The 16210-nt window shown below is 41.0% G+C and overlaps 1 non-coding gene across 1 annotated transcript; it reads left to right on the top strand.

Moving 5' to 3' along the window:
* The first annotated feature begins 7608 nt into the window (after positions 1-7608).
* On the top strand, positions 7609-7712 carry LOC112781095 (small nucleolar RNA R71). The gene has a single exon (XR_003191891.1). It is a non-coding gene; the product is annotated as a small nucleolar RNA R71 (small nucleolar RNA).
* Positions 7713-16210: the final 8498 nt, after the last annotated feature.

Genomic DNA, 16210 nt, shown 5'->3' with positions numbered 1-16210 from the left:
TTTTCAGCTCATTTAGTCGACCAAAACACAACACACCAGCTGCATGTGTGAAGAGAGGAGAAGAGAAGTGTTACTATTCATCCACCACTTCCGGTGGCTATAACTCGAGCTACGGTGCTCCGATTTACGTGCCGTCAGTGGCTATGCAAAGCTCTCTGATAAACCACTATTTTATGGTTTATCTTGTGCTAATTTGAGTGGTTTTTATCAAGCCTTTGCACACATATTCATACAATTTTCATGATTTTACAATCCCTTCCCAATTTTGTTTTATGATTGAAAACTTGCTTCCTAAACCTTTAAATTATATATTTTTGATCCCCCTTTCTACCATTCGATGCCGTGATTTGTGTGTTAAGTGTTTTCGGGCTTTATAGGGCAGGAATGGCTTAGAGAATGGAGAGGAAGCTTGCATATATGGAAGGAGCACAAGAAATAAAGGAGACAACCAGCGAGAAGCGACGCGCACGCATGGCTCACACGTGCGCGTGACACGCAAAGATGACCAGTGACGCGTACGCGTAACTGACGCGTATGCGTGACATGCGCTACCTGCAGAAATCGCAGAAAATGCTGGGGGCGATTTTGGGCTGAGTTTGGACTCAGTTTTCGGCCCAGAAACACAGACTAGAGCCAGGGAACGAGTAGAGACTCAACAGACATTCTCATTCGCATAGTTTTTAGTTTTTAGTTTTGAATCTTAGAGAGAATTCTACTATTTTCTCTAGGTTTCCTTCACATTCATAGTTTTTTTAGAGTTTTATGCTTTTGCTTTGGATATTGAGAAGAATCACTACCTCCGTTGAAGTTGCCATTATTCTAGTTTGTTTCCTTATTCCTTTACTCTTTTGATTTCTTATTAACCCTGTTCAGATACGTATGTTTATGATTTTGGGATTTATTAATGCAAAGAACTATTTTTACCTTTAATTGATTTTTAGTTCCTATTTTATTTAATTTATCATCTATTCTTTTTACTCTTCTTATATGTCTGTGAACGTTATATTCCTGTCAACGGAGTAGACTCCCAACTTGACTTGGGGGTTGATTAAAAGGAGACTAGTACGCGAATTGTTTGTTCCCCGGCAACGGTGCCAAAAACTTGGTACGCGAATTATTTGTTCCCCGCAATGGCGCCAAAAACTTGGTGCACGTGACGTGGTCTCAACACTTCTTCACAACTCAACATAACTAACCAGTAAGTGCACTGGGTCGTCCAAGTAATACCTTACATGAGTAAGGGTCGATCCCATGGAGATTGTCGGCTTGAAGCAAGCTATGGTCATCCTTGTAAATCTCAGTCAGGCAGATTCAAATGGTTACGAGGTTTGATAATTGAAATATAAATAAAACATAAAAGAGATAAAGTTACTTATGTAATTCACTGGTATGAGTTTCAGATAAGCATATGGAGATACTTTGTTGCTTCAGAACCTCTGCTTTCCTACTGCCTTCTTCCAACTATGCGTTACCTCCTTCCATGGCAAGCTGTATGATCCTCTCGGATGAAAACAAATCCATATGCGCTGTCACCGCACGGCTAATCATCTGTCGGTTCCCGCTAGTGTCGGAATAAGACCATTGTCCTTTTGCACACTGTCACTGCGCCCAGCATTCACAAGTTTGAAGCTTGTCACAGTCATCCCTTCCCAGATCCTACACGGAATACCACAGACAAGGTTTAGACTTTCTGGATCTCAGGAATGCTGCCAATGGTTCTAGCCTATACCACGAAGGTTCTAATCTCAGATTCAGATGTTCTGTTGTCAGGAGAGACAATGTGGATCGTTGATTGTGAACCCAAGAGAATATACTCTGGCTGTCGTCCAATGACTACATTGAACACCATGTAGACCGCTTTGTGGTTGTCAGGCACGCGATCTTGGCTAAGCGAGTAACGAAGATTGGGTGATTGTCACGGGTCACCCCTTCATTTTGACTTAACTGAATTAAGTACGAGAGTATATCTTGGAGAAGAAGTAGGCGTGAATTGAAATGAAAACAGTAGTAATTGCATTAATTCATGAAGAACAGCAGAGCTCCACACCTTAATCTATGGGGTGTAGAAACTCCACCGTAGAAAATACATAAGTGAAAAAGGTCTAGGTATGGCCGTGAGGCCAGCCTTCAAACGTGTACAATGGTCTCTAAGATCAAAGTGATCAAAAAGATATTCCAAAGATATAAAATAAATCTTTAAAAGTAGTTTTTATACTAAACTAGCTACTAGGGTTTACAGAAAATGAATAACTAAGTGCAGATAGTGCAGAAATCCATTTTCGGGGCCCGCTTGGTGTGTGCTTGGGCTGAGCGTTGAAGCTTTTTTATGCATAGGCTGTTCCTGGAGTTAAACGCCAGCTTTGGTGCCAGTTTGGGCGTTTAACTCCAATTTTGGTGCCAATTTGGTGTTTTACGCCAAGATATTTTAGGCTGACTTTGAACGCCAGTTTGGGCCATCAAATCTTGGACAAAATATGGACTATTATATATTGCTGGAAAGCCTAGGATGTCTAATTTCCAACGCAATTGAGAACTTGCCAATTGGGTTTCTGTAGCTCCAGAAAATTTACTTCGAGTGCATGAGGGTCAGAATCTAACAGCATCTGCAGTCCTTTTTCAGCCTCTAAATCAGATTTTTGCTCAAGTCCCTCAATTTCAGCCAGAAAATACCTAAAATTACAGAAAAATACACAAACTCATAGTAAAGTCCAGAAATGTGATTTTTGAATAAAAACTAATAAAAAGTAATAAAAACATACTAAAAACTATGTAAAAACAATGCCAAAAAGGGTATAAATTATCCGCTCATCACAACACCAAACTTAAATTGTTGCTTGTCCCCAAGCAACTGAAAAAAATAGGATAAAAGAAGAGAATATACAATGAATTCTAAACTTATCAATGAAGATTAGCTTCAATTTGGTGAGCGGGACTTGTAGCCTTTTTGCTTGTGAACAGTTTTGGCATCTCACTTTATCCTTTGAAGTTCAGAATGATTGGCATCTATAGGAACTCAGAATTTAGATAGTGTTATTGATTCTCCTAGTTCAGTATGTTGATTCTTGATCACAGCTACTTTATGAGTCTTGGCCGTGACCCTAAGCATTTTGTTTTCCAGTATTACCACCGGATACATAAATGCCACAGACACATAACTAGGTGAACCTTTTCAGATTGTGACTTAGCTTTGCTAGAGTCCCCAGTTAGAGGTGTCCAGAGCTCTTAAGCACACTCTTTTTGCTTTGGACCATGACTTTAACCGCTCAGTCTCAAGCTTTTCACTTGACACCTTCACGCCACAAGCACATGGTTAGGGACAGCTTGGTTTAGTCGCTTAGGCCAGGATTTTATTCCTGTGGGCCCTCTTATCCATTAATGCTCAAAGCCTTGGATCCTTTTTACCCTTGCCTTTTGGTTTAAAGGGTTATTGGCTTTTTCTGCTTACTTTTTCTTTTTTTTTTCTTTTTTTTTTGCAAGCTTTTGTGTTCACTGCTTTTTCTTGCTTCAAGAATCAATTTTTATGATTTTTTAGATTATCAATAACATTTCTCCTTTTTCATTATTCTTTCAAGAGCCAAAAATTTTAACATTAATAAACAACAATATCAAAAATATACATCGTTCAAGCATTCATTCAGAAAATAAAAAGTATTGTCACCACATCAAAATAATTAAACTAATTTCAAGATAGAATTCGAAATCATGTACTTCTTGTTCTTTTGCAATTAAAAATATTTTTCATTTAAGAGAGGTGATGGATTCATAGGACATTCATAGCTTTAAGACATAGACACTAGACACTAATGATCATGTAATAAAGACACAAACATAGACAAAACATAAAGCATAATTTTCGAAAATCAGAAAAAATAAGAACAAGGAAATTAAAGAACGGGTCCACCTTAGTGATGGCGGCTAGTTCTTCCTCTTGAAGATCTTATGGAGTGCTCGAGCTCCTCTATTTCTCTTCCTTGCCTTTGTTGCTCCTCCCTCATGGCTCTTTGGTCTTCTCTAATTTCAAGGAGGAGGATGGAATGTTCTTGGTGCTCCATTCTTAGTTGTCCCATGTTGGAACTTAATTTTTCTAGGGAGGTGTTGATTTGCTCCCAATAGTTTTATGGAGGAAAATCATCCCTTGAGGCATCTCAGGGATTTCATGATGAGAAATTTCCTCATGCTCTTGTTGAGGTCCATGAGTGGGCTCTCTTGTTTGCTCCATCCTTTTCTTAGTGATGGGCTTGTCCTCTTCAATGAGGATATCTCCCTCTATGGCAATTCCAGCTGAATTGCATAGGTGACAAATGAGATGAGGGAAGGCTAACCTTGCCAAAGTGGAAGACTTGTCCGCCACCTTATAGAGTTCTAGGGATATGATCTTATGAACTTCTACTTCCTCTCCATTCATGATACTATGGATCATGATAGCCTGGTCTACAGTAACTTCAGACCGGTTGCTAGTAGGAATGATAGAGCATTGGATGAACTCCAACCATCCCCTAGCCATGGGTTTGAAGTCAAGCCTTCTTAGTTGAACCGGCTTGCCTCTTGAATCTCTCTTCCATTGAACGCCTTCCACACAAATGTCCCTAAGGACTTAGTCCAACCTTTGATCAAAGTTGACCCTTCTAGTGAAAGGGTGAGGATCTCCTCGCATTAGTGGCAAGTTGAATGCCAAGTAATTCCCCCGAACCATTGTAAGCCAATTCTTTGGGTTCGGGTTCACACTTTGGTCATGGTTCTTAGTGATCCATGCATTAGCATAGAACTCTTGAACCATTAAGATCCCGACTTGTTGAATGGGGTTGGTGAGGATTTCTCAACCTCTTCTTCGAACTTCATGTTGGATCTCCAGATATTCACTCTGTTTGAGCTTGAAGGGGACCTCGAGGATCACCTTTTTCTTGGCCACAACTTCATAGAAGTGGTCTTGATGGACCTTTGAGATGAATCTCTCCATCTCTCATGACTCGGAGGTGGAAGCAATTATCTTCCCTTTCCTCTTTCTAGAGATTTCTCCGGCCTTAGGTGCCATTAGTGGTTATAGAAAACAAAAAGCTTTAGCTCTTTCCACACTAATTAAAAGGTTTGCTCGTCTTCGAGGAAAAAAAGAAAGAAAAGATTAGAAGAAGAAGAAATGGAGGAGATGGAAGGGGGTATAGGTTCGGCCAAGGTGGGTTGAGTGTGTATGATGTGTGGAAATGAAGGTGGTAAGGAGGGGTATTTATAGGGTAAGGGAGAGAGGGTAGCCGTGTATGAGGGGGAGGGTTTGGGAGGGAAATGGTTTGAATTTGAGTGGTGAGGTAGGTGGGTTTTAATGATAGATGGATGTCAGTAGTGAAGAGGTTGTGGGGAAGAGGGTAGGATTTGATAGATGAGGGGTGTTTGGGGAAGAGGTTTTGATGGGATTGGTCAAGGGTATTTGTGGAAGAGTGTTATGGAAAGGTGTGAATAAGAGAGAAGAAGAAGTGGGATAGGTGGGGATCCTGTGGGGTCCACAGATCTTGAGGTGTCAAGGAATTTGAGTCTCTGCACCATTCTGGCATTCAAACGCCCATGGTGTGCCAAATCTGGCGTTTAACGCCAGCTCTGCTACCTTTCGTGGTGTTAAACGCCACTGCCATTTCTGGCATTAAACGCCAGCCAGATTCCAGACAGCTCTTTCTGGTGTTAAATGCCCAGAGTGCTGCCCATTCTGGCGTTTAACGCCCAGAATGCTGCCAGGCTGGGCGTTAAACGCCCATTCTGCTATCCTTACTGGCGTAAGCCTGTCCTCCAGGGTGTGCTATTTTTAATGCTGTTTTTCATTCAGTTTTTGATTTTTCAGTTGTTTTTGTGACTTCACATGATCATCAACCTAAAAAAAACATAAAATAACAAAGGAAAACAAATAAATATAATTAAATAACATTGGGTTGCCTTCCAATAAGCGCTTCTTTAATGTCAATAGCTTGACAGTGAGCTCTTAGAGACCTTCACAGAGACTCAGAGCTTGATGTTGGCCTCCCAACACCAAACTTAGAAGTTGAGTATGGGGGCTCTGTTTGACTCTGTATTGAGAGAAGCTTTTCATGCTTCCTCTCCATGGTTACAGAAGAAGATCCTTGGGCTTTAAACACAAGGTAGTCCTCATTCAATTGAAGGACTAGCTCTCCTCTGTCCATATTAATCATAGCTCTTGTTGTGGCTAGGAAGGGTCTTCCAAAGATGATGGATTCATCCTCTTCCTTCCCAGTATCTAGGATTATGAAATCAGTAGGGATGTACAGGCCTTCAACCTTCACCAAGACATCCTCTACAAGTCCATAAGCCTGTTTCCTTGAATTATCTGCCATCTCTAGTGAGATTCTTGTAGCTTGCACCTCAAAGATCCCTAGTTTCTCCATTACAGAGAGAGGCATGAGGTTTATCCCTGACCCCAGGTCACACAGAGCCTTCTCAAAGATCATGGTGCCTATGGTACAAGGTATTAAAAACTTTTCAAGATCCTGTTTCTTCTGAGGTAATTTCAGTTAAACCAGATCATTTAGTTCATTGATGAGCAGTGGGGGTTCATCCTCCCAAGTCTCATTATCAAATAACTTGGCATTCAGCTTCATGATTGCTCCTAGATCTTGAGCAACTTGCTCTTCAATAATATCTTCATCCTCTTCAGAGGAAGAATACTCATCAGAGCTCATGAATGGCAACAGTAAGTTTAGTGAAATCTCTATGGTCTCTATATGAGCCTCAGATTCCTTTGGTTCCTCATTAGGGAACTCCTTAGTGGCCAGTGGACGTCCATTGAGGTCTTCTTCATTGGAAATCATTGCCTTTTCTTCCTCTCCAGGTTCGGCCATGTTGGTTATAGTTATGGCCTTGCACTCTCTTTTTGGGTTCTCTTCTGTATTACTTGGGAGAGTACTGGGAGGGAGTTCAGTAACTTTCTTACTCAGCTGACCCATTTGTGCCTCCAAATTTCTAATGGAGGACCTTGCCTCAGTCATGAAACTGAGAGTGGTCTTAGATAGATCAGAGACTATAGTTGCTAAGTCAGAGTGGCTCTGCTTAAAATTCTCTGTCTGTTGCTGAGAAGATGATGGAAAAGGTTTGCTATTGCCAAACCTGTTTCTTCCACCATTATTGTTACTGAAGCCTTGATTAGGCTTCTGTTGATCCTTCCATGAGAAATTTGGATGATTCCTCCATGAAGGATTATAGGTGTTTCCATAGGATTTTTCCATGTAATTCACCTCTTCCATTGCAGGATTCTCAGGGTCATAGGCTTCTTCTTCAGAGGAAGCTTCCTTAGTACTGCCTGTTGCAGCTTGCATTCCAGACAGACTCTGAGAAATCATATTGACTTGCAGAGTCAATATTTTGTTCTGAGCCAATATTGCATTCAGAGTATCAATCTCAAGAACTCATTTCTTTTGAGTTGTCCCATTATTCACAGGATTCCTTTCAGAAGTGTACATGAACTTGTTATTTGCAACCATTTTAATGAGTTCCTGGGCTTCTGCAGGCGTCTTCTTCAGATGAAGAGATCCTCTAGCAGAGTGGTCCAATGACATCTTTGACAATTCAGACAGATCATCATAGAATATACATATGATGCTCCATTCTGAAAACATGTCAAAAGGACACCTTCTGATCAATTGCTTGTATCTTTCCCAAGCTTCATAGAGGGATTCACCTTCCTTCTGTCTAAAGGTTTGGACTTCCACTCTAAGCTTGCTCAACTTTTGAGGTGGAAAGAATTTGGCCAAGAAAGCATTGACCAACTTTTTCCAAGAGTTCAGGCTATCTTTAGGTTGTGAGTCCAACCATGTCCTAGCTCTGTCTCTTACAGCAAAGGGAAAAAGCATAAGTCTGTAGACCTCAGAATTAACCCCATTGGTCTTAACAGTGTCACAAATTTGCAAGAATTCAGCTAAAAACTGATGAGGATCTTCCAATGGAAGTCTGAAGAGAGAACTTTTGCGTGGTCTAGAAATTCGCAGATAAATCCTCGTTGCAGGTATAGCTTCTAAACCAACAAAAATCTTTCTTACAAAAGTTTTGGTTGTCACAAGTAACAAACCCCTTAAAAATTGATAACCAAAGTATTTAAACCTCGGGTCGTCTTCTCAAGGAACTGCAGGGAGGTGTTTTTATTATTGGTTATGAGTTTTGTAAATTGGGGGTTTTGAAAGTAAGGAACAAGTAATTTAAATGATAAGTAAAATAAATAAATGACTATAAAATAAACTCTTGGCAAGGTATGAAAATTCGGAAGTCCTATCCTAGTTATTCTTATGAGAATTGAGTTTAACCCCACTTAGTTAACCTAAAGCAAAGGAAAGTCAAGTGGACTAATTAGTTAGATTCCCAAGTCCTAGCCAACTCCTAAGGAAAGACTAGAGTTAGTGGAATTCCAGTCAATTAGAGGAATTAATCAACAATCACGATAAGTTTAATAACTCAAGAGCCTTCAGTTAATCAATTAGAGCCAAGAATATAAAAAAAACTAAATAAGAATCATAAATCTGAAATATCTCAACTGCATTTAATAAAAGGAAATTAATCCAAAAATATAAAGAGTTCGTAAGCCAATTTGGCAACATAAGTAATTAAATGAGAGCATTAAAGTATCTGAAAGTAAAAGAGAAATATAAAGTAAAAAGAAATATTGAACCTGATGAAGAGTTGAAATCTTAAATCCTTTAAGAGGAATTCTAATCCTAAAACTTAAGAGAGAGGAGAGAACCTCTCCCTCTAAAAACTACATCTAAATTATGAAAAGTGAATTATTGAAGACCTCCTTGTGAATGGATGCATTCCCCCACTTTATAACCTCTAATCTGTGCTTTCTGGACTTGGATCTGGGCCAAAAGGGTTTCAGAAATTGCTGGGAGCATTTTCTGTAGTTTCTGGTGCGTGGCGTCTGTCACGCGTCCGCGTGGGTCACGCGTCCGCGTGGGTCACGCGTCCGCGTGGGTCACGCGGTCGCGTCATCTGGAGTTTTTCTTATCACGCGTTCGCTTCGGTCACACGTACGCGTCATTTGTATTCTGCTCAAGGCACGCGTTCGCGTCAGTCACGCGTTCGCGTCACTGCCTTTTTGCGCTAGGCATGCGGCCGCATCATTCATGCGTTCGCGTCGCTGCCAGTCTCTTCAAAAACTCTATTTTGTGCTTTCCTTCTATTTTTGTATGCTTCCTTTCCATCCTTTAAATCATTCCTGCCTTAGGAGATCTGAAAATACTTAACACACAAAGCACGACATCGAATGGTAATAAAAGCTAATTAAAATGAATATTTTTAAAGTATAGGAAACATGTTTTTCACATATATCACATAATAAAGAAGGGGAAGTAAAACCATGCAATTTCACATGAATAAGTGGGTGAAGGATTGAATAAATAATTTAAATTGAGCACAAAATATATCATAAAATATGGGTTTATCAACCTCCCCATACTTAAACAATAGCATGTCCTCATGCTAAATCCAAGAGAAAGAATAAGGTAAGGTTAAAGTGGTGGAATCTCATGCAATGCAATCTATTCTAAATGCAAACTACCTAAATGAATCATGCAATTCTAGTTATTATTCACTTGTATATAAAACTTACATGTAGTTAAATTAATTCATATCCTCAAGGAATCAAATATGCATAGCCAAACCCTGGATAATGTTAAAGCACTTTTTTACAATTGAGATGGGTAAAAGTATTTCACCAACTTGCAAGACAATTAACAATTTAAACAGAGATATATGGTGATGAGCTATTGAACCCTTACTGGATTTTGTGTTTACTCTCTAGTCACTCAGTGTTTATTGGGTTAATCACTCTATTCTTTTTCTATCCTTACTTTCTATAACTTTGTTCTTCATCTAACCAATCAACAATTATAGAATACAGACATACAAAAATCATGAGGTCTTTTTCAAGGTTGTAATGGGGCCAGGGTAAAGGTAAGGGTATACGTATAAGGCTAAGTGAGCTAATAAGTGAATCCTTGATTAGTCTAAGATCTCATCTAACATACATACTTTATATAATTTTAAAGTTCCTTAACCTAATTGTCCAAATTTTTCCACTTTGTATTGCAAACTCATGCATTAAATTTAATTTTGTCCCATGTGCATTGATTCTCTTTATTTTGCAATAGGGGAATTTTTGTATATTCCCTTATTTAAATACTGAAAATGTAAAAATATTTTTTTTAAATCAATGCACATGGTAATTCAATTGTTTTGATTTCACATGAACATGCTTCCTAAATTTTTGTTTTTGGAACAACTTATTCTTTTTAAATTCCTACTTTGTTTCTATCATCCCATGTTCCCATAAAATTTCCTACTCTTAAATTGTACACAATATCTATCTTAAGCTAACCAAGGATTCAACTTGGGATTTTTATTTTGTTTTTCTGCTTAAGCCTAGTAATGTGGTTTATAGAACAAGAGGGGATTAAAAAGCTCAAAGGGGGCTAACAAGGGTGATGCACAAGGTAGGCTAATTTGGGATAAGTGAGGAAAAATTCAAATGATGGCCTCAATCATCTCTTGGTATGCATCTATATTCTATATTGGACATATAGATTAAAACAAAGTAAAGAATATCAGAATAAAAAAAAGAAGGGTAAAAACACACAAGAATGAAAATTATGGTTTGAATGTAACCATACAATTAAGCTCAAGACTCACAGGCTGTGTGTTCTCCAGCTCAAAAATCATATATCAGTTATACATGTCATGCAAGTAGAAATTAAGAGTTCCCATTATTCTCAACGTAAATTTTAGGGTGGCCCTTAAAATCTTAGTGTTCCTCCTTGATGAAATGTTGTTAACTAACTAACATGTTATGCTATATATACAAGGTGTGTGGATTGTTTTAATTTACTAAAGTTTCTGGTTTACTCCCTTTTATTTTCAATTGAACCAAACTATTATATGCTAAAGGGGTAAACTATACTAATTAATCCACATATTCTATAACTAATAAGTTTAGAATTGCAAACTAAACTAAATGGCTAAGATATAAATTAAAGTGCAAAATGCGGAAATAAAGTAAAAATATAGCAAAAGAACAATGTATAAGTACTGAAAGATAAAAAATAAAAATAAAAATACAGAAAAATAAACAAAATAAAATAAGATAAAAAGAGTCTGTAGTGGTTCACCAAAAAGATATGCCAGGGATGACGACCTCCCCACACTTAAAATATAGCATCGTCTGCGATGCTCACTCAAGCTGGGTGTGAAGGAGTGTCATCACTGGAAGGATGGGCTGCTGGAGTCTCTGTGGTGGCCGGAGGATCTGCAGACTGGATAAGGGTAGGAGGATCTGTCTGCTGCAGTGAGGGTGCTGACTGGAGAGGGATCTCTGGGTCTGAGGCCTGAATCTGATGTGGCTCCTCATGCTGTGGTGCAGCCTGATCTGGTCCTGCCTGCTCAGCCTCTCTCTGTGCATATGTCTCATCCTCATGCTCGTCTGCCTCCTCCTCAGATGGCTCTGATGGTGTGTCAGGCTCGGAGGGAATGTCGCTGCCAGATCGGATCATCAACTTGAGGTGCTCATAGCGTCACTTGTTGCGACGCTCAGATCTCTCACATCACCGCCGGTTGCGGTGCTCCATCTGGTCCAGCTGCTGAAATAAGTGATGCACGAGGTGGTAAACGGGCTCTGAGGCAGGTAGAGGTGCAGTGGTGGTAGCTGGGGCAGCAGTAGATGAAGAAGGGGCAGTTGAAGGTGTGGCTGTCTCATCAGAAGCGGTGAGGAATGGGAGTCTGTAACCCAAAGCCTGAAACTTCCTGTTGTGAGGGATAATCTTCTTGCAGTCTGCAGCAGGTGGCTTCTCATCAGCAAGCTCCCAAGGCACGTCAGCTCGACGGCCGAGCTGGGTAATCAGATAAGGGAAAGGGAGAGTGCCTCTGACATGGACCCTGGCCATGTAATATCGGATGAATCGTGGAAGATACAGGTCCTTACCCTCTATCACACACCAGATGAGGGTGATCATAGCAGCAGGCAGCTCTGTCTCATGAGTGCTTGGCATGACAAAGTTGCTCCAGATCTGGTGCCAGAGCCGAGCCTCATCATTTAGATACATCAGCTTGATTCCCTTAGGCATTGCTGTATTCTTTCCCATGACCCATGGGACAGTAGGATCAAGGGCTATCCTCTGCTTGACAGCATCCCAGTCAAATCTCATAAAGCGCATGTCCTCTTCAGCCTTTTGGTAACCGTCAGGCTGATCTAACTTAGGCTGAAGGCGGAGGATGTCCTCAATAGCTTCCTCAGTGACCAATATCTGTTTTCCTCTGAGGTGCACTGCATCCACGGTAGTCTTAAAATAGTTGCAGTAAAACTCTCTGACCCAGGAAGCATTGACCTCTGTCAGGTTTCTCTCCAAGAAGAACCAGCCTCTCTGTTTTATCTGTTCGGAGGTGTACTGCTATAGTTCTTCTGGAATTTTCAGAGTTCTCTCCAGGTACAGGTTCCTGGAGGTGGCAAACACTGGATACTTCAGCTCACAGTATCTGTTTGCAAATTTAACTGGATCATTGGCAGTGAGGAGCTGGTCAGCCTTCTCCTGCGGGGTAAAGTGCTTCTCCCGCCAGGAGTCATCATGCATAATGTCCAGGATAAACATAGAGGATTCGCCTCTTTTCCTTTTGCCAGTGGTTGCTTTTCCTTTTCCTTTGCGCTGAGGGTCAGACATCCTGAAAAGCAGAAATTCCAAGGTATAATTGAAGAACAAAGCAGGAAAACAAGTAGGTAAATAGAATGATAACAATATATGCACATAGGGGCAAAATAGTAGTAAAATTATGAAATGAGTTAAGTATATGTGCATTATGGACTGTATATGTGTTAGAAATCTGAGATGAAAAATCACAATCCAAAATGTAATATAAGGAAAATTCATGTTAATTAGGAAAAACAATAATCATGCCTGAAGTTAGAAAGTTAAAGTAAATAGTTAAAACCAGAAATAGAAGTTTGAAAGTTAGATCGGTTAGGATTGAAAAAAAGGTGAGAAAGTGGAAATCAGTGAGTTAGAAGAAAGAAAATTAAAGTGAGTGGCATGATAAATGTTTCCTAGGTAACGAGAAATCACAAATTTAAAGAATAATAAACTCATATTTAAGCAAAAATTTCAGTGTATTGATGAAAATTCAGAAGGATAGAAAGGTTGCAAAACTAACATGAAATCATTAATAGTGCAAGTTATTAACTAGGGGATCAAAAGGAATAAGAATGCTAGCCCGGTTAGGCATGAATTGATTTGGTTGTAGCCAAGTAAGGCAAAATAGTAAATTACCAAACTCAATACATGAAAATAATTTGCAGAAAATTGGGCAGCTTTCTGGCTAAAATTGGATGATCCCGGAAATAAACAGCATGAAAAAGTAGTTCATATAAATTAAAATAAAGCTGCAAATAGATATAGATAATATGAACATGAAAGAGCAATGTAACAGCAGCAAGAAACATGGAAGAACGATATATGAACAATGTGATTATCACAGCAAATTTAGGATTGCGAAATAAAGAAAACAGGTAGCAAGAACGGCGCAACTATCAGGCCTAAATCCACTAACCACATCCTAGCTACCTAGCCACCTAGAATCCACTACAAACATGCATCTCTAACTAGCCTAATTTGAACATAATCTGAAAAATACGCAAATAACTACAAGTGATAAAGAAACTGGCGTTCGGCGGAACCTGGTGTGTGGAAGAACAAATTTATGGAACAGAGAGATGATAGGAGTGTGGTGGTGGTGGTGCTGACACGGCGGTGATGGGCGGTTGGCGCGACGGTGGGCGGCTGTTCGGTGGCAGGGGGGTTCGGGTAGGGTTTAATGGTGGAGGGGGTGGGTAAGAAGGATGGGGGTGAGAGGGTGGTGGTGATGGGATGCGGCACTGGTGGCAGGCGGTGGTCGGAGGTTTGGCTTGGTGGGGGGCAGTGGCAGAGGGGAGAGAAGAGAAGGGAAGAGAAGTAGGGGGAAGGAAGAAGGAGGGGGGTGGTTGTCGCGGTGGGTCTGGGTGGTTGGGGGTGGTGCGGCGGTCAGAGGTGATTGGCGGTGGTGATGGTTGCAGAGGAGGGAGTTGCAGAGAAGGGAAGGAGAAGGGGGGGTATGGGAGGCGCGATGGGGTTAGGGTTCGCGTGACTGGGGGTTAGAAGGGGGGGTATGGGGGGCGCGATGGGGTTAGGGTTCGCGCGACTGAGGATTAGTGAATTTAAATCCACGCGAACGCGTGGGGCATGCGATAGCGCGATTAGGGTGAAATGGGGTTGACGCGGTCACGTGGTTGACGCGATCGCGGGGAATGGGTAAAAGATGGATGACGCGGTCGCGTGAGGCACGCGACCGTGTCGCTGAAATTTGTGCTAGACGCACACTTCCAGCGTCGTTCAGCGCAACTCTCTGTCTTCATTTAGGGGGCCAAAATATCCATGCGACGCGGACGCGTCGCTCACGCTTTCGCGTGGGATGAGTGTTTTGCAAGTGACGCATTCGCGTCAGGGACGCCAACGCGTGGGCCGTTTTGTGCTAAACGCACACTAGCCGCACGATTCCAGCCCAGATTTCTGGGCGTTGGATTTTTATGCCGATTTCCAGATCACGCGTTCGCTTAAGGGACGCGGACACGTGGGAGGTATTTTTCGCAACTGACGTGAACGCGTTAGCGACATGGTCACGTGGAACAATTTGTGCCAAAGGCACGCCTCCAGCCACGCTTTCGCGTGACTTTCTGTTCAATTTCCTTTTCTTCCTAATGCACTTTGTGACGCGGACGCGTCAGCGACGCTTACGCGTCGCGTGCAATTTTTTTTTTTTGGTAATTATGCAGTATGTAATGCTGATGCAAATGCTATGAATAATATTCAGGTTCAATGAAAATAATATAACATAAAAAACAAACAACACAAAATAAAATTGAAAAAGAAATGACCATACCATGGTGGGTTGTCTCCCACCTAGCACTTTTAGTTAAAGTCCTTAAGTTGGACATTTGATGAGCTTCCTGTTATGGTGGCTCGTGCTTAAACTCATCCAGAAATCTCCATCAATGTTTGGAATGCCAACAGCCTCCGGGGTCCCAAACTAGGCATGTGAAGCTTTTGAGCAGCTTCAAATAGATTCTCAGGCTCCCGGGGTGACGAATGTCAGAATATTTTCCAGGATCCCAAACTTTGTTTTTAAATCCGCCTTCGTCTTGATCTATATTCTTCCATTCGGGCGGTTTAGAAATTGTATTCTCACCAAGATGACTAAACGTCTTCCGAGACCCATTCAATTGAACTTGGTACCAATCCGTGCACTTCGAATTGGAGCGTGGAACCTTATTGAATCTTGCACACCAGCTCTGAGCACGAGCCATTTCCCTCTTACTCTTAAAGCCACAGAGAGCTCTAAGCTGGCCATCTGTTTCAAGCAAACCATATTCAAGTGGAAAGGTAAAGGTAAAGGTTAAGGATTGTACCCACTTGAAGCTCGTATTAGGTGGTAATGGCCTTGGGATAGGTGTTTCCAGTGGTTCTGTAAGCTCTACTCCCTTGTATTTTTCTGTGAATTCCTCCACTTCCTTACAAAATTCTTCAACTGCAATTACGTCCTGATCAAAGTCTTCTATGTCTTCCTCGTCACTTAAGTCATACGTTGAAGGTTGAGAGAAATCTACCTCGACGTCATCTTCATATTCACTTGGAAAAGGTTCTTCAGGCTCATGGAGTTCAGTTGCAGATGCAAGTTCATGACTAGGAGAGCTTGATTCATGATCATCACTGCTTGTGGAATCAATTTCTTGGTCTGTTCCGTCCAATTTTTCACAAGGTATATGCTTTGGAGGATGTGCACTATCCTCCCTGGCATCAAATTCGGCGGAATTCTTCACAGTTCTCGATTCTCATGGAGGTTCAGCATCTCCTAAATCTTCAACCATTTCTTCCTCTACAGCTATCATGGCTTCCTCTACTTGTTCCAATATAAAGCCATGCTCCTCATTGTCCACCGAAGTTTCTAGTGTCTCCTTCATGCTACGCTCTTCTCTAGATTCTCCACATGCAGCCATAGAAGTACTTTGAGTGCTCAGATGTTGGGAAGCTATTATATTTACTACCTCGGTTAAGGCAGTAGTGAGTTCCAGTATGCCCCTTTGCATCTTCGCTTGCCCTTGAAGAAGAACACAAAGTCTGTCATCCATAGGAGGTTGAGGTGGGTATGAGGGTTC

This window comes from Arachis hypogaea, chromosome 19 (genome assembly GCF_003086295.3).
Source record: "Arachis hypogaea cultivar Tifrunner chromosome 19, arahy.Tifrunner.gnm2.J5K5, whole genome shotgun sequence".
In the NCBI taxonomy this organism is placed as follows: Eukaryota; Viridiplantae; Streptophyta; class Magnoliopsida; order Fabales; family Fabaceae; genus Arachis; species Arachis hypogaea.
The sequence above is the reverse complement of the archived record's forward strand: the minus strand, read 5'-3'. Positions and strand labels throughout refer to the sequence as shown.